The sequence below is a fragment of the Arachis ipaensis genome, chromosome B06 (genome assembly GCF_000816755.2).
Source record: "Arachis ipaensis cultivar K30076 chromosome B06, Araip1.1, whole genome shotgun sequence".
NCBI lineage: Eukaryota > Viridiplantae > Streptophyta > Magnoliopsida > Fabales > Fabaceae > Arachis > Arachis ipaensis.
The window spans coordinates 58842407-58866575 of NC_029790.2; the positions used below are offsets into that span (position 1 = coordinate 58842407).

Here is a 24169-nt window from a genome sequence, read left to right on the forward strand (position 1 = left end):
GGTGAGAGCTTAGGATAATTAAAGATTCATATTATAGCTCACTTGGCCATACATATATCCTTTACCTTTACCTCAGCCCCATTACAACCCTGAAAAGACCTCATGATGTTTGCATTGGTACATTACATATTTGTTGATTGGTTAGATGAAGTACAAAGTTTTAGAAAGCATGACTAGAGAAGAGTAGAGTGATTGACCCTAGACACTTGAGAGTTAGAGTGATATACACTACCAGTAAGGGTTCAGTGCTTAATTCTATGTTCCCTGCTTTCATGAGCTATCTTCTTACAAGTTTACTTGTCTTTTATTGTATAATTTGAATTAGTGAAATTTGATTTATGTATATTCTTGGAGAATTTGATTTACTTTTAACCAAGAAGGTAGAATCATTTTGCACGTAGTTGCATTCATATAGGTAGGTTGCATTTCATACTCTCTATCATTCCTCTTCATCTTTATAGCTTCTCTTGAGCTTAGCATGAGAACATGCTAATGTTTAAGTGTGGGGAGGTTGATAAACCACTATTTTATGGTTTATCGCTCAATTAAGTGGATTTTATCAACTCTTTACCCACTTATTCATACTATTTGCATGGTTTTACATTTGCCTTCCTAATTATGTGCTTTGATTGAAAACATGCTTCTTTGGCTTTAAATTACCAAAAATTAATCCTCTCTTATTACCATTAGATGCCTTGATATGTGTGTTAAGTATTTTCAGAGATTACAGGGCAGGAATGGCTCAGAGAATAGAAAGGAAGCATGCAAAAGTGGAAGGAATATAAGAAGTTGGAGAAACTGCTAAGCTGTCCAGCCTAACCTCTTTGCACTCAAACGGCTATAACTTTAGCTACAGAGGTCCAAATGACGCGGTTTTAGTTGCGTTGGAAAGCTAACGTCCGGGGCTTCGATTTGATATATAATATGCCATAGTTTCCCTGAAGCTAGGCGACGCGACCGCATGCTCCATGCGGCCGCGTCGCAGTGCGAAAATCAGCGTGTTTGAATTCGCAACCAGCGAATTCTGGGCTGTTTCTGACCCAGTTTGCGGCCCAGAAAACACATATTAGAGGCTATAAAGTGGGGGAATGCATCCATTCACGGAGGAAGCTTTTCATATTCACAATTTTAAGATTTAGATGTAGTTTTTAGAGAGAGAGGTTCTCTCCTCTCTCTTAGGATTAGGATTAGGATTTCTCTTAGTTTTACGAGTAACTCTTGATCCCAGGTTCAAGGTTCTTTTTATTTATTTTCTCAATTTAATTTATGAACACCTATGCCAGATTTAATTTCTTTTGTTAATGCAATTCGAGGTATTTTCAGATTTAAGATTGCTTTGCTTTATTTATATTGATGCTTTTAATTTAATTTAGATATTTTTCTCCCTTTTGGCTTTGGTCAAGTGATTGGTAGTACTTGAGTTATCAAACTCAGCAAGTGATTGAAATTGGCAGATTCTGCTTGAGCTAGGATTGCTCTAACACTAGTCTCTCCACAGGAGTTGACTAGGACTTGAGAATCAAGCTAATCAGTCCACTTAACCTTCCTTTGTTTAATAAAGGCTGACCAAGTGGGATTAAAACCCAATTCTCTTCACAGCCGATAAGGATAACTAGGATAGGAATTCCAATTCTTATACCTTGCCAAGAGATTTTATTATTATTATTTTATTTTACTTGTCATATAACATATTCCCTCCTTACTTCCAAAACCCCAATTTCCAAACTCATAACCAATAATAAGAACATACCTCCTTGCAATTCCTTGAGAAGACGACCCGAGGTTTAAATACTCGGTTATCAATTTTAAAAGGGGTTTGTTACTTGTGACAACCAAAACGTTTCTAAGAAAGGTTGATTGCTTGGTTTAGTAACTATACTTGCAACGAGAGTTTACTACAACCTTTAAACCATCAATCTTCAGTTCTTCAGTTACCTCCAGGGAAGTCCTCGTGTTGTACCCTTTTTTTTTAAGTAGTGCTTACCCTTGTTCTTTAAACGACGCTATCTCGAATAGTTTAGCTATAGTAAGCATTAATGAACTGATTTTCGGCAAGTTCCACGGGCCTTGCAGGGCTTCGCAGCTCGACTTACCCTACGTCGCGATTAATGCTTATGATAATTGTGTGCACCTACTTAAATAGGTGCGATCATACCAGCACTAATGCACCGGATCCCACCAGAACTCCGTAGTTAAGCGTGCTTCGGCAAGAGTGGTACTAGGATGGTGACCTCCTGGGAAGTCCTCGTGTTGTACCTCTTTTTTTTTTACGTCGTGCTTACCCTCGTTCTTTAAACGATGCTATCTCAAATAATTTAGCTAAAGCGAGCCTTAATGACCTGACTTTCGGCAGGCTCCTACGGGGACCGCAGGGCTTTGCAGCTCAACTTACCCTATGTAGCGATACATGCTTATGATAATTGTGTGCACATACTTTAATAGGTGTGATCATACCAACACTAATGCACCGGATCCCACCAGAACTTCGTAGTTAAGCGTGCTTGGGCTAGATTTGTACTAGGATGGGTGACCTACTGGGAAGTCCTCGTGTTGTACCTTTTTTTTTACGTCGTGCTTACCCTCCTTATTTAAACGATGATATCTCGAATAGTTTAGCTATAGTGAGCCTTAATGAACTGATTTTCGGCAAGCTCCCATGTGCCCTGCAGGGCTTTGCAGCTCGACTTACCCTACGTCGCGATACATGCTTATGATAATTCTATGCACATACTTTAATAGGTGCGATCATACCAGCACTAATGCACCAGATCCCACCAGAACTCCATGGTTAAGCGTGCTTGGGCGAGAGTGGTACTTGGATGGGTGACCTCCTGGGAAGTCCTCGTGTTGCACCTCTTTTTTTTTTATGTCGTGCTTACCCTCGTTCTTTAAACGACGCTATCTCGAATATTTTAGCTAAAGCGAGGCTTAATGACCTGACTTTCGGCAGGCTCCTACAGGGCCCGCAGGGCTTCGCAGCTCGACTTACCCTATGTAGCGATACATGATTATGACAATTGCATGAGCATACTTTAATAGGTGCGATCATACCAGCACTAATGCACCGGATCCCATTAGAACTCTGCAGTTATGCGTGCTTGGGCGAGAGTAGTACTACGATGGGGGACCTCCTGGGAAGACCTCATGTTGCACCACTTTTTTTTTTTTACGTCGTGCTTACCCTAATTCTTTAAATGATGCTATCTCGAATAGATTAGCTAACGCGAGACTTAATGACCTGACTTTCGGCAGGCTCCTACGGGGCCCGCAGGGCTTCGCAGCTCGACTTACCCTATGTAGCGATACATGCTTATGATAATTGTGTGCACATACTTTAATAGGTGCGATCATACCAGCACTAATGCACCGGATCCCACCAGAACTCCGTAGTTAAGCGTGCTTCGGCGAGAGTGGTACTAGGGTGGGTGACCTCTTGGGAAGTCCTCGTGTTGCACCTCTTTTTTTTTTACGTCATGCTTACCCTCATTCTTTTAATGACGCTATCTCAAATAGTTTAGCTAAAGCGAACCTTAATGACCTGACTTTCGGCAGGCTCCTACGGGGCCCGCAGGGCTTCGCAGCTCGACTTACCCTATGTAGCGATACATGCTTATGATAATTGTGTGCACATACTTTAATAGGTGTGATCATACCAGCACTAATGCACCGGATCCCACCAGAACTCCGTAGTTAAGCGTGCTTGGGCTAGATTTGTACTAGGATGGGTGACCTACTGGGAAGTCCTCGTGTTGTACCTTTTTTTTTACGTTGTGCTTACCCTCGTTCTTTAAACAAATGATATCTCGAATAGTTTAGCTATAGTGAGCCTTAATGAACTGATTTTCGATAAGCTCTCATGGGCCCTGCAGGGCTTTACAGCTCAACTTACCCTACGTCGCGATACATGCTTATCATAATTGTGTGCACATTCTTTAATAGGTGCGATCATACCAGCACTAATGCACCAGATCCCACCAGAACTCCGTGGTTAAGCGTGCTTGGGCTAGAGTAGTACTAGGATAGGTGACCTACTGGGTAGTCCTCGTGTTGTGCCTTTTTTTTTTACGTCATGCTTACCCTCGTTCTTTAAACGACGCTATCTCGAATAGTTTAGCTATAGTGAGCCTTAATGAACTGATTTTCGGCAAGCTCCCACGGGCCCTGCAGGGCTTCGCAGCTCGACTTACCCTACGTCGCGATACATGCTTATGATAACTGTGTGCACATACTTTAATAGGTGGGATCATACCAATACTAATGCACCGGATCCCACCAGAACTCCGTAGTTAAGCGTGCTTGGGCGAGTGTGGTACTAGGATGGGTGACCTCCTGGGAAGTCCTCGTGTTGCACGTCTTTTTTTTTATGTTGTGCATACCCTCGTTCTTTAAACGACGCTATCTCGAATATTTTAGCTAAAGCGAGGCTTAAGGACCTAACTTCCGTCAGGCTCCTACGGGGCCCGCAGGGCTTCGCAGCTCGACTTACCCAATGTAGCGATACATGCTTAGGATAATTGTGTGCACATACATTAGTTTGTGTGATCATACCAGCACTAATGCACCGGATCCCACCAGAACTCCGTAGTTAAACGTGCTTAGGCGAGAGTAGTACTAGGATGGGTTACCTCCAAGGTAGTCCTCGTGTTGTACCCTTTTTTTACGTCGTGCTTACCCTCGTCCTTTAAACGACGCTATCTCGAATAGTTTAGTTAAAGCGAGCCTTAATGACCTGACTTTCGGCAGGGTCCTACGAGGCCCGCAGGGTTTCGCAGCTCGACTTATCCTATGTAGCGATTCATGCTTATGCTAATTGTGTGCACATACATTAATTGCTGTGATCATACCAGCACTAATGCACCGGATCCCACCAAAACTCCGTTGTTAAACGTGCTTAGAAGAGAGCAGTACTAGGATGGGTTACCTCCAAGGAAGTCCTCGTGTTGTACCTCTTTTTTTTTACGTCGTGCTTACTCTCGTTCTTTAAACGACGCTATCTCGAATAGTTTAGCTAAAGCGAGACTTAATGACCTGACTTTCGGTAGGCTCCTACACGGCCCGAAGGGCTTTGCAGCTCGACTTACCCTACGTCGCGATACTTGCTTATGATAATTGTGTGCACATACTTTAATGGGTGCGATCATACCAGCACTAATGCACCAGATCCCACCAGAACTCCGTAGCTAACCGTGCTTGGGCGAGAGTAGTACTACGATTGGTTACCTCTGGGAGGTCCTCGTGTTGCACCTCCTTTTTTTTCTTTTTACCTCGTGCTTACCCTCATTCTTTAAATGACGCTATCTCCATTAGTTTAGCTAAAGCGAGCCTTAATGACCTGACTTTCGGTAGGCTCCTACGGGGCCCGCAGGGCTTTGCAGCTCGACTTACCCTATGTAGCGATACATGCTTATGATAATTGTGTGCTCATACTTTAATAGGTGCGATCATACCAGCACTAATGGACCGATCCCACCAGAACTCCGTAGTTAACCGTGCTTCGGCGAGAGTGGTACTAGGATGGGTGACCTCCTGGGAAGTACTCGTGTTGCACCTCTTTTTTTTTTTCTTACGTCGTGCTTACCCTCGTTCTTTAAATGACGCTATCTCGAATAGTTTAGCTAAAGCGAGCCTTAATGACCTGACTTTTGGCAGGCTCCTACGAGGCCCGCAGGGCTTCGAAGCTCGACTTACCCTATGTAGCGATACATGCTTATGATAATTGTGTGCACATACTTTAATAGGTGCAATCATACCAGCACTAATGCACCGGATCCCACCAGAACTCCGTGGTTAAGCGTGCTTCGGCGAAAGTGGTACTAGGATGGGTGACATCCTGGGAAGTCCTCGTGTTGCACCTCTTTTTTTGTTTTAAGTCGTGCTTACCCTCGTTCTTTAAACGATGCTATCTCGAATAGTTTAGCTAAAGCGAGCCTTAATGACTTGACTTTCGGCAGGCTCCTACGGGGCCCGTAGGGCTTTGCAGCTCGACTTACCCTATGCAGCGATACATGCTTATGATAATTGTGTGCACATACTTTAATAGGTGTGATCATACCAGCACTAATGCACCGGACCCCACCAGAACTTCGTAGTTAAGCGTGCTTGGGCTAGATTTCTACTAGGATGAGTAACCTCCTGGGAAGTCCTCGTGATGTAGCTTTTTTTTTTACGTCGTGCTTTCCCTCGTTCTTTAAACGACGCTATCTCGAATAGTTTAGCTATAGTGAGCCTTAATGAACTGATTTTCGGCAAGCTCCTATGAACCCTACAGGGCTTCAAAGCTAGACTTATCCTACGTCGCGATACATGATTATGATAATTGTGTGCACATACTTTAATAGGTGCGATCATACTAGCACTAATGCACCGGATCCCACCAGAACTCCATAGTTAAGCGTGCTTGGGCGAGAGTGGTACTAGGATGGGTGACCTCCTGGGAAGTCCTCGTGTTGCATCTCTCTTTTTTTTTTACGTCATGCTTACCCTCGTTCTCTTAACGACGCTATCTCGAATAGTTTAGCTAATGCGAGCTTTAATAACCTGACTTTCGTCAGGGTCCTACGAGGCCCGCAGGGCTTCGCAGCTCGACTTACCCTATGTAGCGATACATGCTTAGGATAATTGTGTGCACATACATTAATTGGTGTGATCATACCGGCACTAATGTACCGGATCCCACCAGAACTCCGTAGTTAAACGTGCTTAGGCGAGAGTAGTACTAGGATGGGTTACGTCCAAGGAAGTCCTCGTGTTGTACCTTTTTTTACGTCGTGCTTACCCTCGTCCTTTAAACAATGCTATCTCGAATAGTTTAGCTAAAGCGAGCCTTAATGACCTGACTTTCGGCAGGGTCCTACGAGGCCCGCAGGGTTTCGCAGCTCGACTTATCCTATGTAGCGATTCATGCTTATGATAATTGTGTGCACATACATTAATTGGTGTGATCATACCAGCACTAATGCACCGTATCCCACCAAAACTCCGTTGTTAAACGTGCTTAGGCGAGAGTAGTACCAGGATGGATTTCCTCCAAGGAAGTCCTCGTGTTGTACCCTTTTTTTTAAGTAGTGTTTACCCATGTTCTTTAAACGACGCTATCTCGAATAGTTTAGCTATAGTGAGCCTTAATGAACTGATTTTCGGCAAGCTCCCACGGGCCTTGCATGGCTTCGCAGCTCAACTTACCCTACGTCGCGATAAATGCTTATGATAATTATGTGCACATACTATAATAGGTGCGATCATACCACCACTAATGCACCGGATTCCCCCAGAACTCCGTAGTTAAGCGTGCTTCGCCGAGAGTGGTACTAGGATGGGTGACCTCCTGGGAAGTCCTCGTGTTGTACCTCTTTTTTTTTTTACGTCGTGCTTACTCTCGTTCTTTAAACGACGCTATCTCGAATAGTTTAGCTAAAGCGAGCCTTAATGACCTGACTTTTGGCAGGCTCCTACGGGGCCCGCAGGGCTTCGCAGCTCGACTTACCCTATGTAGCGATACATGCTTATGATAATTGTGTGCTCATACTTTAATAGGTGCGATCATACCAGCACTAATGCACCGGATCCCACCAGAACTCCGTAGTTAACCGTGCTTCGGCGAGAGTGGTACTAGGATGGGTGACCTCCTGGGAAGTCCTCGTGTTGCACCTCTTTTTTTCTTACGTCGTGCTTACCCTCGTTCTTTAAACGACGCTATCTCAAATAGTTTAGCTAAAGCGAGCCTTAATGACCTGACTTTCGGCAGGCTCCTACGGGGCCCGCAGGGCTTCGCAACTCGACTTACCCTATGTGGCGATACATGCTTATTATAATTGTGTGCACATACTTTAAAAGGTGTGATCATACCAGCACTAATGCACCGGACCCCACCAGAATTTCGTAGTTAAGCGTGCTTGGGCTAGATTTCTACTAGGATGAGTGTCCTCCTGGGAAGTCCTCGTGTTGTATCCTTTTTTTTTACGTCGTGCTTACCCTCGTTCTTTAAACGACGCTATCTCGAATAGTTTAGCTATAGTGAGCCTTAATGAACTGATTTTCGGCAAGCTCCCATGGGCCCTGCAGGACTTCGCAGCTCGACTTAACCTACGTTGCGATACATGCTTATGATAATTGTGTGCACATGATTTAATAGGTGCGATCATACCAGCACTAATGCACCAGATCCCACCTGAACTCCGTAGTTAAGCGTGCTTGGGCGAGAGTGGTACTAGGATCGGTGACCTCCTGGGAAGTCCTCGTGTTGCACCTCTTTTTTTTTATGCCCTGCTTACCCTCGTTCTTTAAACGATGCTATCTCGAAAATTTTAGCTAAAGCGAAGGTTAATGACCTGACCTCCGGCAGGCTCCTACGGGGACCGCAGGACTTCGCAGCTCGACTTACCCTATGTAGCGATACATGCTTATGACAATTGCATGCGCATACTTTAATTCACTAATGCACCGGATCCCACCAGAACTCCATTGTTAAGCGTGCTTCGCGAGAGTGGTACTAGGATGGGTGACCTCCTGGGAAGTCCTCGTGTTGCGCCTCCTTTTTTTTTTACGACATGCTTACCCTCGTTCCTTAAACGACGCTATCTCAAATAGTTTAGCTAAAACGAGCCTTAATGACCTGACTTTCGGCAGGCTCCTAAGGGGCCCGCAGGGCTTCGCAGCTCGACTTACCCTATATAGCGATACATGCTTATGATAATTGTGTGCACATACTTTAATAGGTGCAATCATACCAGCACTAATGCACCGGATCCCATTAGAACTCTGCAGTTATGCGTGCTTGGTCGAGAGTAGTACTACGATGGGTGGCATCCTGGGAAGTTCTCATGTTGCACCTCTTTTTTTTTTTTTTATGTCGTGCTTTTCCTCGTTCTTTAAATGACGCTATCTCGAAAAGTTTACCTAAATCGAGCCTTAATAACCTAACTTTCAGCAGGCTCCTACGGTGCCTGCAGGACCTCGCAGCTCGACTTACGCTATGTAGCAATACATGCTTATGATAATTGTGTGCACATACTTTAATAGGTGGGATCATACCAGCACTAATGCACCGGATCCCACCAGAACTCCGTAGTTAAGCGTGCTTCGGCGAGAGTGGTACTAGGATGGGTGACCTCCTGGAAAGTCCTCGTGTTGCACCTCTTTTTTTTAAGTCGTGCTTACCCTCGTTCTTTAAACGAGGCTATCTCGAATATTTTAGCTAAAGCGAGCCTTAATGACCTGACTTTCGGCAGGCTCCTATGGGGCCCGCAGGGCTTCGCAGCTCGACTTACCCTATGTAGCGATACATGCTTATGACAATTGCATGCGCATACTTTAATAGGTGCGATCATACTAGCACTAATGCACCGGATCCCATTAGAACTCTGCAGTTATGCGTGGTTGGGCGAGAGTAGTACTACGATGGGTGACCTCCTGGGAAGTCCTCGTGTTGCACCTCATTTTTTTTTTTACGTCGTGCTTACCCTCGTTCTTTAAATGACGCTATGTCGAATATTTAGCTAAAGCGAGGCTTAATGACCTGACTTTTGGCAGGGTCCTACGGGGCCCGCAGGACTTCGCAGCTCGACTTACCCTATGTAGCGATACATGCTTATGATAATTGTGTGCACATACTTTAATAGGTGCGATCATACCAGCACTAATGCACCGGATCCCACCAGAACTCCGTAGTAAAGCGTGGTTTGGCAAGAGTGGTACTAGGATGGGTGACCTCCTTGGAAGTCCTTGTGTTGCACCTCTTTTTTTTTTACGTCGTGCTTACCCTCGTTCTTTAAACGACGCTATCTCGAATAGTTTAGCTAAAGCGAGCCTTAATGGCCTGACTTTCGGCAGGCTCCTACGGGGCCTGCAGGGCTTCGCAGCTCGACTTACCCTATGTAGCGATACATGCTTATGTGTGCACATACTTTAATAGGTGTGATCATACCAGCACCAATGCACCGGACCCCACCAGAACTTCGTAGTTAAGCGTGCTTGGGCTAGATTTGTACTAGGATGGGTGACCTCCTGGGAAGTCCTCGTGTTGTACCTTTTTTTTTACGTCGTGCTTATCCTCTTTCTTTAAACGACGCTATCTCGAATAGTTTAGCTATAGTGAGCCTTAATAAACTGATTTTTGGCAAGCTCCCATGGGCCCTGCAGGGCTTCGCAGCTCGACTTATCCTACGTCGCGATACATGCTTATGATAATTGTGTGCACATACTTTAATAGGTGCGATCATACCAGCACTAATGCACCAGATCCCACCAGAACTCCGTATTTAAGCGTGCTTAGGGGTGAGTGGTACTAGGATGGGTGACCTCCTGGGAAGTCCTCATGTTGCACCTCTATTTTTTTTATGTCGTGCTTACCCACGTTCTTTAAACGACGCTATCTCGAATAGTTTAGCTAAAGCGAGCCTTAATGACCTGACTTTCTGCAGGCTCCTAAGGGGCCCACAGGGCTTCGCAGCTCGACTTACCCTATGTAGCGATACATGCTTACGATAATTGTCTGCACATACTTTAATAGGTGTGATCATAGCAGCACTAATGCACCGGATCCCACTAGAACTCCGTATTTAAGCGTGCTTGGGCTAGATTTGTATTAGGATGGGTGACCTCCTGTAAAGTCCTCATGTTGTACTTTTTTTTACGTCGTGCTTACCCTCGTTCTTTAAACGACGCTATCTCGAATAGTTTAGCTATAGTGAGCCTTAATGAACTGATTTTTGGCAAGCTCCCATGGGCCCTGCAGGGCTTCGCAGCTCGACTTATCCTATGTCGCGATCATACCAGCACGAATGCACCAGATCCCACCTGAACTCCGTAGTTAAGCGTGCTTGGGCGAGAGTGGTACTAGGATCGGTGACCTCCTGGGAAGTCCTCGTGTTGCACATCTTTTTTTTTATGTCTTGCTTACCCTCGTTCTTTAAACGACGCTATCTCGAATATTTTAGCTAAAGCGAGGCTTAATGACCTGACTTCTGGCAGGCTCATACGGGTCCCGCAAGACTTCGCAGCTCGACTTACCCTATGTAGCGATACATGCTTATGACAATTGCATGCACATACATTAATAGGTGCGATCATACTAGCGCTAATGCACCGGATCCCGTTAGAACTCTGCAGTTATGCGTGCTTGGGCGAGAGTAGTACTATGATGGGTGACCTCCTGGGAAGTCCTCGTGTTGCACCTCTTTTTTTTTTTTTTTTTTTTTTACGTCGTGCTTACCCTTGTTCTTTAAATGACGCTATCTCGAATTGTTTAGCTAAAGCGAGTCTTAATGACCTGACTTTCGGCAGGCTCCTACGGGGCGTGCGGGACTACGCAACTCGACTTACCCTATGTAGCGATACATGCTTATGATAATTGTGTGCACATACTTTAATAGGTGTGATCATACCAGCACTAATGCACCGGATTCCACCAGAACTCCGTAGTTAAGCGTGCTTGGGCTAGATTTGTACTAGGATGGGTGACCTACTAGGAAGTCCTCGTGTTGTACCTTTTTTTTTTACGTCGCGCTTACCCTCGTTCTTTAAACGACGCTATCTCGAATAGTTTAGTTATAGTGAGCCTTAATGAACTGATTTTCGGGAAGCTCCCATGGGCCCTGCAAGGCTTCGCAGCTCGACTTATCCTACGTCGCGATACATGCTTATGATAATTGTGTGCACATACTTTAATAGGTGTGATCATACCAGCACTAATGCACCAGATCCCACCAGAACTCCGTAGTTAAGCGTGCTTGGGCGAGAGTGGTACTAGGATCGGTGACCTCCTGGGAAGTCCTCGTGTTGCATCTCTTTTTTTTTTATGTCGTGCTTACCCTCGTTCTTTAAACGACGCTATCTCGAATATTTTAGCTAAAGCGAGGCTTAATGACCTGACTTCCGATAGGCTCCTATGGGGCCCGCAGGGCTTCGCAGCTCGACTTACCCTATTTAGCGATAGATGCTTATGACAATTGCATGCGCATACTTTAATAGGTGCGATCATACCAGCACTATTGCACCAGATCCCACCTGAACTCCGTAGTTAAGCGTGCTTGGGCGAGAGTGGTACTAGGATGGGTGACCTCCTGGGAAGTCTTCGTGTTGCACATCTTTCTTACCCTCGTTCTTTAAACGATGCTATCTCGAATAGTTTAACTAAAGCGAGCCTTAATGACCTGACTTTTGGCAGGCTTCTACGGGGCCCGCAGGACTTCACAGCTCGACTTACCCTATGTAGCGATACATGCTTATGATAATTGTGTGCACATACTTTAATAGGTGTGATCATACCAGCACTAATGCACCGGATCCAACCAGAACTCCGTAGTTAAGCGTGCTTGGGCAAGATTTATACTAGGATGGGTGACCTCCAACGAAGTCGTCGTGTTGTACCTTTTTTTTTACGTCGTGCTTACCCTCATTCTTTAAACGACGCTATCTCGAATAGTTTAGCTCTAGTGAGCCTTAATGAACTGATTTTCGGCAAGCTCCCATGGGCCCTGCAGGGCTTCGCAACTCGACTTATCCTACACCGCGATACATGCTTATGATAATTGTGTGCACCTACTTTAATAGGTGCGATCATACCAGCACTAATGCACCAGATCCCACCTGAACTCTGTAGTTAAGCGTGCTTGGGCGAGAGTGGTACTAGGATGGGTGACCTCCTGGGAAGTCCTCATGTTGCACCTCTTTTTTTTTTATGTCGTGCTTACCCTCGTTCTTTAAACGACGCTATCTCGAATATTTTAGCTAAAGCGAGCCTTAATGACCTGACTTCCGGCAGGCTCCTACGGGTCCCGCAGGGCTTCGCAGCTCGACTTACCCTATGTAGCGATACATGCTTATGACAATTGCATGCGCATACTTTAATAGGTGTGATCATACCAGCACTAATGCACAGGATCCCATTAGAACTCTGCAGTTATGCGTGCTTGGGCGAGAGTAGTACTACGATGGGTGACCTCCTGGGAAGTCCTCGTGTTGCACCTCTTTTTTTTTTACGTCGTGCTTTCCCTCGTTCTTTAAAAGACGCTATCTCGAATAGTTTAGCTAAAGCGAGCCTTAATGACCTGACTTTCGGCAGGCTCCTACGGGGCCCGCAGGGCTTCGCAGCTCGACTTACCCTATGTAGCGATACTTGCTTATGATAATTGTGTGCACATACTTGAATAGGTGTGATTATACCAGCACTAATGCACCGGATCCCATCAGAACTTCATAGTTAAGCGTGCTTGGGCTAGATTTGTACTAGGATGGGTGACATCGTGGGAAGTCCTCATGTTGTGCCTTTTTTTTTTACGTCGTGCTTATCCTCGTTCTTTAAACGACGCTATCTCGAATAGTTTAGCTATAGCGAGCCTTAATGAATTGATTTTCGGCAAGCTCCCATGGGCCCTGCAGGGCTTTGCAGCTCGACTTACCCTATGTAGCGATACATGCTTATGATAATTGTGTGCACATACTTTAATAGGTACGATCATACTAGCACTAATGCACCGGATCCCACCAGAACCCCGTAGTTAAGCGTGCTTCGGCGAGAGTGGTACTAGGATGGGTGACCTCCTGGAAAGTCCTCGTGTTGTACCTCTTTTTTTTTTTACGTCGTGCTTACCCTCGTTCTTTAAAAGACGCTATCTTGAATAGTTTAGTTAAAGCGAGCCTTAATGACCTGACTTTTGGCAGGCTTCTACGGGGTCCGCAGGGCTTCGCAGCTCGACTTACCCTATGTAGCAATACATGTTTATGATAATTGTGTGCACATACTTTAATAGGTGTGATCATACCAGCACTAATGCACCGGATCCAACCAGAACTCCGTAGTTAAGCGTGCTTGGGCTAGATTTATACTAGGATGGGTGACCTCCAATGAAGTCCTCGTGTTGTCCCTTTTTTTTTACGTCGTGCTGCTTAGGCGAGAGTAGTACTAGGATGGGTGACCTCCTGGAAAGTCCTCGTGTTGCACCTCTTTATTTTTTTATGTCGTGCTTCCCCTCGCTCTTTAAACGACGCTATCTCGAATAGTTTAGCTCTAGTGAGCCTTAATGAACTGATTTTCGGCAAGCTCCCATGGGCCCTGCAGGGCTTCGCAACTCGACTTATCCTACGCCGCGATACATGCTTATGATAATTGTGTGCACATACTTTAATCGGTGTGATCTAGGATGGGTGACCTCCTGGAAAGTCCTCGTGTTGCACCTCTTTATTTTTTTATGTCGTGCTTCCCCTCGCTCTTTAAACGACGCTATCTCGAATAGTTTAGCTCTAGTGAGCCTTAATGAACTGATTTTCGGCAAGCTCCCATGGGCCCTGCAGGGCTTCGCAACTCGACTTATCCTACGCCGCGATACATGCTTATGATAATTGTGTGCACATACTTTAATCGGTGTGATCTAGGATGGGTGACCTCCTGGAAAGTCCTCGTGTTGCACCTCTTTATTTTTTTATGTCGTGCTTCCCCTCGCTCTTTAAACGACGCTATCTCGAATAGTTTAGCTCTAGTGAGCCTTAATGAACTGATTTTCGGCAAGCTCCCATGGGCCCTGCAGGGCTTCGCAACTCGACTTATCCTACGCCGCGATACATGCTTATGATAATTGTGTGCACATACTTTAATCGGTGTGATCTAGGATGGGTGACCTCCTGGAAAGTCCTCGTGTTGCACCTCTTTATTTTTTTATGTCGTGCTTACCCTCGCTCTTTAAAGTCGCGATACATGCTTATGATAATTGTGTGCACATACTTTAATAGGTGCGATCATACCAGCACTAATGCACCAGATCCCAACTGAACTCCGTAGTTAAGCGTGCTTGGGCGAGAGTGGTACTAGGATGGGTGACCTCCTGGGAAGTCCTCGTGTTGCACCTCTTTTTTTTTTATGTCGTGCTTACCCTCGCTCTTTAAACGACGCTATCTCGAATATTTTAGCTAAAGCGAGCCTTAATGACCTGACTTTTGGCAGGCTCCTACGGGGCCCGCATGGCTTCGCAGCTCGACTTACCCTATGTAACGATACATCCTTATGAAAATTGTATGCACATACTTTAATAGGTACGATCACACCAGCACTAATGCACCGGATCCCCTTTAAACGACGCTATCTCGAATAGTTTAGCTCTAGTGAGCCTTAATGAACTGATTTTCGGCAAGCTCCCATGGGCCCTGCAGGACTTCGCAGCTCGACTTACCCTATATGGGTGACCTCCTAGGAAGTCCTCGTGTTGTACCTTTTTTTTTACGTCGTGCTTACCCTCGTAGGTGTGATCATACCAGCACTAAAGCACCGGATCCAACCAGAACTCCGTAGTTAAGCGTGCTTCAGCGAGAGTAGTACTAGGATGGGTGACCTCGTGGGAAGTCCTCGTGTTGCCCCTCTTTATTTTTTTATGTCGTGCTTCGCAGGGCTTCGCAGCTCGACTTACCCTATATGGGTGACCTCCTAGGAAGTCCTCGTGTTGTACCTTTTTTTTTACGTCGTGCTTACCCTCGTAGGTGTGATCATACCAGCACTAAAGCACCGGATCCAACCAGAACTCCGTAGTTAAGCGTGCTTCAGCGAGAGTAGTACTAGGATGGGTGACCTCGTGGGAAGTCCTCGTGTTGCCCCTCTTTATTTTTTTATGTCGTGCTTCGCAGGGCTTCGCAGCTCGACTTACCCTATATGGGTGACCTCCTAGGAAGTCCTCGTGTTGTACCTTTTTTTTTACGTCGTGCTTACCCTCGTAGGTGTGATCATACCAGCACTAAAGCACCGGATCCAACCAGAACTCCGTAGTTAAGCGTGCTTCAGCGAGAGTAGTACTAGGATGGGTGACCTCGTGGGAAGTCCTCGTGTTGCCCCTCTTTATTTTTTTATGTCGTGCTTCGCAGGGCTTCGCAGCTCGACTTACCCTATGTAGCGATACATGCTCCTACGGGGCCCGCAAGGCTTCGCAGCTCGACTTACCCTATGTATACATGCTTATGATAATTGTGTGCACATACTTTAATAGGTGTGATCATACCAGCACTAAAGCACCGGATCCAACCAGAACTCCGTAGTTAAGCGTGCTTGGGCTAGATTTATACTAGGATGGGTGACCTCCAATGAAGTCCTCGTGTTGTACCTTTTTTTTTACGTCGTGTTTACCCTCATTCTTTAAACGACGCTATCTCGAATAGTTTAGCTCTAGTGAGCCTTAATGAACTGATTTTCGGCAAGCTCCCATGGGCCCTGCAGGGCTTCGCAACTCGACTTATCCTACGCCGCGATACATGCTTATGATAATTGTGTGCACATACTTTAATAGGTGCGATCATACCAGCACTAATGCACCAGATCCCACCTGAACTCCGTAGTTAAGCGTGCTTGGGCGAGAGTGGTACTAGGATGGGTGACCTCTTGGGAAGTCCTCGTGTTGCACCTCTTTTTTTTTATGTCGTGCTTACCCTCGCTCTTTAAACGACGCTATCTCGAATATTTTAGCTAAAGCGAGCCTTAATGACCTGACTTTTGGCAGGCTCCTACGAGGCCCGCATGGCTTCGCAGCTCGACTTACCCTATGTAACGATACATCCTTATGAAAATTGTATGCACATACTTTAATAGGTGCGATCATACCAGCACTAATGCACTGGATCCCACCAGAACTCCGTAGTTAAGCGTGCTTCGGCGAGAGTGGTACTAGGATGGGTGACCTCCTGGAAAGTCCTCGTGTTGCCCCTCTTTTTTTTTTTTTTTTTACGTCGTGCTTACCCTCGTTCTTTAAATGACGCTATGCCGAATAGTTTAGCTAAAGCGAGCCTTAATGACCTGACTTTTGGCAGGCTCCTACGAGGCCCGCATGGCTTCGCAGCTCGACTTACCCTATGTAACGATACATCCTTATGAAAATTGTATGCACATACTTTAATAGGTGCGATCATACCAGCACTAATGCACTGGATCCCACCAGAACTCCGTAGTTAAGCGTGCTTCGGCGAGAGTGGTACTTTTACGTCGTGCTTACCCTCGTTCTTTAAATGACGCTATGCCGAATAGTTTAGCTAAAGCGAGCCTTAATGACCTGACTTTTGGCAGGCTGGGTGACCTACTAGGAAGTCCTCGTGTTGTACCTTTTTTTTTACGTCGTGCTTACCCTCGTTCTTTAAACGACGCTATCTCGAATAGTTTAGCTATAGTGAGCCTTAATGAACTGATTTTCAGCAAGCTCCCATGGGCCCTGCAGGGCTTCGCAGCTCGACTTATCCTACGTCGCGATACATGCTTATGATAGTTGTGTGCAGATACTTTAATAGGTGCGATCATACCAGCACTAATGCACCGGATCCCACCAGAACTCCGTAGTTAAGCGTGCTTCGGCGAGAGTGGTACTAGGATGGGTGACCTCCTGGAAAGTCCTCGTGTTGCACCTCTTTTTTTTTAAGTCGTGCTTACCCTCGTTCTTTAAACGAGGTTATCTCGAATATTTTAGCTAAAGCGAGCCTTAATGACCTGACTTTCGGCCGGCTCCTATGGGGCCCGCAGGGCTTCGCAGCTCGACTTACCCTATGTAGCGATACATGCTTATGACAATTGCATGCGCATACTTTAATTGGTGCGATCATACCAGCACTAATGCACCGGATCCCATTAGAACTCTGCAATTATGCGTGCTTGGGCGAGAGTATTACCATGATGGGTAACCTCCTGGGAAGTCCTCGTGTTGCACCTCTTTTTTTTTTTTTACGTCGTGCTTACCCTCGTTCTTTAATTGACGCTATCAAGAATAGTTTAGCTAAAGCGAGACTTAATGACCTGACTTTTGGCAGCTCGACTTACCCTATGTAGCGATACATGCTTATGATAATTGTGTGCACATACTTTAATAGGTGCGATCATACCAGCACTAATGCACCGGATCCCACCAGAACTTCGTAATTAAGCGTGCTTCAGCGAGAGTAGTACTAGGATGGGTGACCTCGTGGGAAGTCCTCGTGTTGCACCTCTTTTTTTTATGTTGTGCTTACCTTCGTTCTTTAAAGGACGCTATCTCGAATATTTTAGCTAAAGCGAGGCTTAATGACCTGACTTCCGACAGGCTCCTACGGGTCCCGCAGGGCTTCGCATCTCGACTTACCCTATGTTGCGATACATGCTTATGACAATTGCATGCGCATACTTTAATAGGTGCGATCATACCAGCACTAATGCACCGCATCCCATTAGAACTCTGCAGTTATGCGTGCTTGGGCGAGAGTAGTACTACGATGGGTGTCCTCCTGGGAAGTCCTCGTGTTGCACCTCCTTTTTTTTTTTACGTCGTGCTTACCATCGTTCTTTAAATGACGCTATCTCGAATAGTTTAGCTAAAGCGAGCCTTAATGACCTGAGTTTCAGCAGGCTCCTACGGGGCCCGCAGGGCTTTGCAGCTCGACTTACCCTATGTAGCGATACATGCTTATGATAATTGTGTGCACATACTTTAATAGGTGCGATCATACCAGCACTAATGCACCGGATCCCACCAGAACTCCGTAGTTAAGCATGCTTCGGCGAGAGTGGTACTAGGATAGGTGACCTCCTGGGAAGTCCTCGTGTTGCACCTCTTTTTTTTTACGTCGTGCTTACCCTCGTTCTTTAAACGAAGCTATCTCGAATAGTTTAGCTAAAGCTAGCCTTAATGACCTTTCGGTAGGCTCCTACGGGGCCCGCAGGGCTTCGCAGCTCGACTTACACTATGTAGCGATACATGCTTATGATAATTGTGTGCACATACTTGAATAGGTGTGATTATACCAGCACTAATGCACCGGATCCCATCAGAACTTCGTAGTTAAGCGTGCTTGGGCTAGATTTGTACTAGGATGGGTGACATCGTGGGAAGTCCTCATGTTGTGCCTTTTTTTTTACGTCGTGCTTATCCTCGTTCTTTAAACGACGCTATCTCGAATATTTTAGCTATAGTGAGCCTTAATGAACTGATTTTCGGCAAGCTCCCATGGGCCCTGCAGGGCTTTGCAGCTTGACTTACCCTATGTAGCAATACATGGTTATGATAATTGTGTGCACATACTTTAATAGGTGCGATCATACTAGCACTAATGCACCGGATCCCACCAGAACCCCGTAGTTAAGCGTGCTTCGGCGAGAGTGGTACTAGGATGGGTGACCTCCTGGGAATTCCTCGTGTTGCAGCTCTTTTTTTTTTACGTCATGCTTACCCTCGTTCTTCAAAAGACGCTATCTCGAATAGTTTAGCTAAAGCGAGCCTTAATGACCTGACTTTTGGCAGGCTTCTACGGGGCCCGCAGGGCTTCGCAGCTCGACTTACCCTATGTAGCGATACATGCTTATGATAATTGTGTGTACATACTTTAATAGGTGTGATCATACCAGCACTAATGCACCGGATCCAACCAGAACTCCGTAGTTAAGCTTGCTTGGGCTAGATTTATACTCTGATGGGTGACCTCCAATGAAGTCCTCGTGTTGTACCTTTTTTTTTACGTCGTGCTTACCCTCATTCTTTAAACGACGCTATCTCGAATAGTTTAGCTCTAGTGAGCCTTAATGAACTGATTTTCGGCAAGCTCCCATGGGCCCTGCAGGGCTTCGCAACCCGACTTATCCTACACCGCGATATATGCTTATGATAATTGTGTGCACATACTTTAATAGGTGCGATCATACCAGCAATAATGCACCAGATCCCACCTGAACTTCGTAGTTAAGCATGCTTGGGCGAGAGTGGTACTAGGATGGGTGACCTCCTGGGAAGTCCTCGTGTTGCACCTCTTTTTTTTTATGTCGTGCTTACGCTCGTTCTTTAAACGACGCTATCTCGAATATTTTAGCTAAAGCGAGCCTTAATGACCTGACTTCCGGCAGGCTCCTACGGCTTATGATAATTGTGTGCACATACTTTAATAGGTGCGATCATACCAGCACTAATGCACCGGATCCCATTAGAACTCTGCAGTTATGCGTGCTTGGGCGAGAGTAGTACTACGATGGGTGACCTCCTGGGAAGTCCTCGTGTTGCACCTCTTTTTTTTTTACGTCGTGCTTACCCTCGTTCTTTAAATGACGCTATGTCGAATAGTTTAGCTAATGTGAGCCTTAATGACCTGACTTTTGGCAGGCTCCTACGGGGCCCGCTGGGCTTCGCAGCTCGACTTACCCTATGTAGCGATAAATGCTTATGATAATTGTGTGCATATACTTTAATAGGTGTGATCATACCAGCACTAATGCACCGGATCCCACCAGAACTCCGTAGTTACGCGTGCTTGGGCTAGATTTGTACTAGGATGGGTGACCTCCTAGGAAGTCCTCGTGTTGTACCTTTTTTTTTACGTCGTGCTTACCCTCGTTCTTTAAACGACTCTATCTCGAATAGTTTAGCTATAGTGAGCCTTAATGAACTGATTTTCGGTAAGCTCCCATGGGCCATGCAGGGCTTCGCAACTCGACTTATCCTACGTCGCGATACATGCTTACGATAATTGTGTGCACATACTTTAATAGGTGCGATCATACCAGCACTAATGCACCAGATCCCACCAGAACTCCGTAGTTAAGCGTGTTTAGGCGAGATTGGTACTAGGATTGGTGAACTCCTGGGAAGTCCTCGTGTTGCACCTCTTTTTTTTTTTTTATTGTCGTGCTTACCCTCATTCTTTAAACGACGCTATCTCGAATATTTTAGCTAAAGCGAGGCTTAATGACCTGACTTTCGGCAGGCTCCTATGGGGCCCGCAGGGCTTCGCAGCTCGAGTTACCCTATGTAGCGATACATGCTTATGACAATTGCATGCGCATACTTTAATAGGTGCGATCACACCAGCACTAATGCACCGGATCCCATTAGAACTCTGCAGTTATGCGTGCTTGGGCGAGAGTAGTACTACGATGGGTGACCTCCTGGGAAGTCCTCGTGTTGCACCTCTTTTTTTTTTTTACGTCGTGCTTACCCTCGTTCTTTAAATGACGCTATGTCGAATAGTTTAGCTAAAGCGAGCCTTAATGACTTGACTATTGGCAGGCTGCTACGGGGCCCGCAGGGCTTCGCAGCTCGACTTACCCTATGTAGCGATACATCCTTATGAAAATTGTATGCACATACTTTAATAGGTGCGATCATACCAGCACTAATGCACTGGATCCCACCAGAACTCCGTAGTTAAGCGTGCTTCAGCGAGAGTGGTACTAGGATGGGTGACCTCCTGGGAAGTCCTCGTGTTGCACCTCTTTTTTTTTTTTACGTCGTGCTTACCCTCGTTCTTTAAACGACGCTATCTCGAATAGTTTAGCTAAAGCCAGCCTTAATGACCTGACTTTCGGCAGGCTTCTACGGGGCCCGCAGGACTTCGCAGCTCGACTTACCCTACGTAGCGATACGTGCTTATGTGTGCACATACTTTAATAAGTGTGATCATAGCAGCACTAATGCACCGGATCCCACCAGAACTCCGTAGTTAAGCGTGCTTGGGCTAGATTTGTACTAGGATGGGTGACCTCCTGGAAAGTCCTCGTGTTGTACCTTTTTTTTTTTTACGTCGTGCTTACCCTCGTTCTTTAAACGACGCTATCTCGAATAGTTTAGCTATAGTGAGCCTTAATGAACTGATTTTCGGCAAGCTCCCGTGGGCCCTGCAGGGCTTCGCAGCTCGACTTATCCTACGTTGCGATACATGCTTATGATAATTTTGTGCACATACTTTAATAGGTGCGATCATACCAGCACTAATGCACCAGATCCCACCTGAACTCCGTAGTTAAGCGTGCTTGGGCGAGAGTGGTATTAGGATGGGTGACCTCCTGGGAAGTCCTCGTGTTGCACCTCTTTTTTTTTATGTCTTGCTTACCCTCGTTCTTTAAACAACGCTATCTCGAATATTTTAGCTAAAGCGAGGCTTAATGACCTGACTTCCGGCAGGCTCCTACGGGTCCCGCAGGGCTTCGCAGCTCGACTTACCCTATGTAGCGATACATGCTTATGACAATTGCATGCGCATACTTTAATAGGTGCGATCATACCAGCACTAATGCACCGGATCCCATTAGAACTCTGCAGTTATGCGTTCTTTGGCGAGAGTAGTACTTCGATGGGTGACCTCCTGGGAAGTCCTCGTGTTGCACCTCTTTTTTTTTTTTTTTATGTCGTGCTTACCCTCGTTCTTTAAATGACGCTATCTCGAATTGTTTAGCTAAAGAGAGCCTTAATGACCTGACTTTCGGCAGGCTCCTACGGGGCCCGCAGGGCTTCGCAGCTTGACTTACCCTATGTAGCGGTATATGCTTATGATAATTGTGTGCGCATACTTTAATAGGTGCGATCATACCAGCACTAATGCACCGGATCCCACCAGAACTCCGTAGTTAAGCTTGCTTCGGCGAGAGTGGTACTAGGATGGGTGACCTCCTGGGAAGTCCTCGTGTTGCACTTCTTTTTTTTTACGTCGTGCTTACCCTCGTTCTTTAAACGAAGCTATCTCGAATAGTTTAGCTAAACCGAGCCTTAATGACCTTTCGGCAGGCTCCTACGGAGCCCGCAGGGCTTCGCAGCCCGACTTACCCTATGTAGCGATACATGCTTATGATAATTGTGTGCACATACTTTAATAGGTGTGATCATACCAGCACTAATGCACCGGATCCCACCAGAACTCCGTAGTTAAGCGTGCTTGGACTAGATTTTTACTAGGATGGGTGACCTCCTGGGAAGTCCTCGTGTTGTATCTATTTTTTTTTACGTTGTGCTTACCCTCGTTCTTTAAACGATGTAACGGCCAAGCGCCGAAGAAACGGCGCTTTTTCTGGATCAAACGGAATTTTTACAGAATTTTTAGAAATTTCTATGCATATGAGCACCTCCACTGCACAGGTGCTGCGTCATCAAGCTGCTGAGTCAGCATCTTGATTGCACAGGACACCTCTCCTGATCTAAGTAGGCACGTCGCAAAGAGTTGCGTTTTTGAGCCACTTTGGGCCCGAATTTCAAAATTCTAATTTCCGTGGTTAGTCTCTATGTGACGAGCCGGTCAGGAATTTCGAGAAAAAAATTATATTAATATAATATTCATATATTATTATTTTATTCAAAATATTATATTATTATCTTCTCTACTGTGATTAATGTTGATCTATGTTTAGTAATATAATAACTGAGCTTGAAATCGACCGGTAACGGATAATACCAGCATTCTTAGATGAACTTAGCACTGCTAATGCTTCATCATATATCTTTTATTCTTATGATTATCCAGTTACTAGTGTCATTTACTCTAAGTAACTTAATGTTTATCCATTAGTAGTGTAATTACTTAAGTTCTAATACATCTAGCTTTAGTAATTATCCTTTCCTGAGATATTTTGACAAGTAACTTTTGGATAATCATCATCCAAAAGCCACGACCTTCCTTGGACAGCTTGGCTATCATTTTTGTTCTTGGAAAAGCTTAGAACACCATGAAAGAAAACCATGAAGTTTCCATGAACACCTGAGCTACTTTCTCCGTTCTTTTTCAAACCGAAACCCCTATCAAAAATCTAATCTTACCAAAGTGTTCACCTCTTCCTCCTCTTCATTTCTATGTCACTTTTCATGGAGTAAATCAAGGTATGAAGGCTGCTCCTCCTCCTTGAAGATTCGGCCATGGTGGTTCCTTAAGTTAATGATGTTTTCTTCATGTTCTTTCTTAGGATCTCTTATTCAATCACCAAAAGCTCCAAGAAAACGTGATTTCTAGTTACCTTAAGGTGAGGAAAACCTTCTTTTCATCATCATGAAGCTTCAGCCTTCATGGTTCATAAGATTCTAAAGTTGTTTTTGATGTTAAAATAGGCGTAAAAGTGCTTCTGGAAGCTTGTTTTTGGTGCGATCTCGGACAGCAGCAAAGGAGGTAAGGTTTGGTAACTTAGTCAATGATTGGCTGTGTTCTTGAAGTGTTAAACCAGATCTTGTTGCTTGAGATTTGATTTTGGGTGTTTGTGTGATGGTTTGATCATGGAAACTTGTTTAATGCTTGAAAATCATGTTTATGATGGTTTTGAAGTGGCTGTTGGTGCTGCTGGAAAACGTGACATTCTAGCCATGAAAATCATGATTTTTGATGCTTATTTGATGTGTATTTGATGGCTGAAAAGTTTCTCTTTGGTTTGATAAAAATCGGGTTCAAATCGGTTTCCGAAAAGATTGAAAAACTAGCTGAAAATCAAGCAGAAATCTGATGA

General features: G+C 45.3%; 1 long non-coding RNA gene across 1 annotated transcript; it reads left to right on the forward strand.

The window, feature by feature from the left end:
• LOC110263996 lies at positions 23514-23812 on the forward strand. Its single transcript, XR_002349722.1, has 3 exons — positions 23514-23555; positions 23639-23695; positions 23781-23812. It is a non-coding gene; the product is annotated as an uncharacterized LOC110263996 (long non-coding RNA).